This window comes from Procambarus clarkii, chromosome 27, assembly GCF_040958095.1.
Source record: "Procambarus clarkii isolate CNS0578487 chromosome 27, FALCON_Pclarkii_2.0, whole genome shotgun sequence".
Taxonomy (NCBI): Eukaryota; Metazoa; Arthropoda; class Malacostraca; order Decapoda; family Cambaridae; genus Procambarus; species Procambarus clarkii.
The window spans coordinates 10327797-10328816 of record NC_091176.1 but is presented as its reverse complement, the minus strand read 5'-3'; positions in this window follow the sequence as shown (position 1 = coordinate 10328816).

The following is a 1020-nucleotide window of genomic DNA, read 5'->3' as shown; positions in this document are numbered from 1 at the left end:
CGCATGAATACGATAAAAATTACCATAAACAAACTCCAAGAAAAACGCACGAAAAATCAAAATGGTCTCAACTTCATTTTTGCTAAGTTTAAGATGAACAACCTGAGGCAATGTTCAAGCGACATTCTCGCCGATACGAGGTGTGAAGTGAATGTTCAAGTATTTAGTGAAATGCCTTCCAGTGATGTACGTGTTGACACGTCTCAAGCAAGTCTTGACCCCTCCTCTAGTGCTGAAAGTACCGCTGTGGCGAGTGTAACATGAAAACCCGAGTGTCTTATCTGTAATTAGCAAATGCGCTCAAGAACTCATTCCAAACAATACCTCTTTTACCTCCATAAATCATGATGAGCGTACAATGATTATACAAGCTAGGAAAGGTACAGGCAGCCAACTGACCATTACACAGATGAGAGAGAACTCTTTGACATTACTGACCCTAACAAACTGTCACTTGTAAGCCATAGTTTGCAACTTGTGAACCTTGTAAACACTTCTCTTCGTCAAGGTTATGAACATTATTACTCACGACCAAATCCCTCTTAAATTTCTCACGTGGAATGTGAGAAGCGTGCGAAGGAGGCTGTTTGATCTAATGGTGTTCGCTGGTGCCAACAACACTGGTACTGTACCTGCAGGAACCATACACTGCAATTACAAAAAGTAAAACGCCACCCAAACTCTCAGGTTATGTAGCATTCTCAAATGTTGGTTCACATGACGTCGGTATCTTGACGTATGTTAAAAGTAACTTGGTAAGTAAACATGTTAAAAACCACAAAAGTGACCACTCATATTATCAGCAGTTTCAGATTGCTACAGCAACCGGGTTTATTAATTTAATGTATATGTAAGTTGCGATTAAATGGTGGAAGCTCCTCTTCCAAAAATCATCAGCAGCTCTCAAACCATTGTCATGGGTGATTTTAATGCTAGACACACTAGCCTGGGTGACACCAAAACAAATACAAATGGTAAGGTTTTTGTGAAATATCTTAAAGACAATAACATGTCGGTATT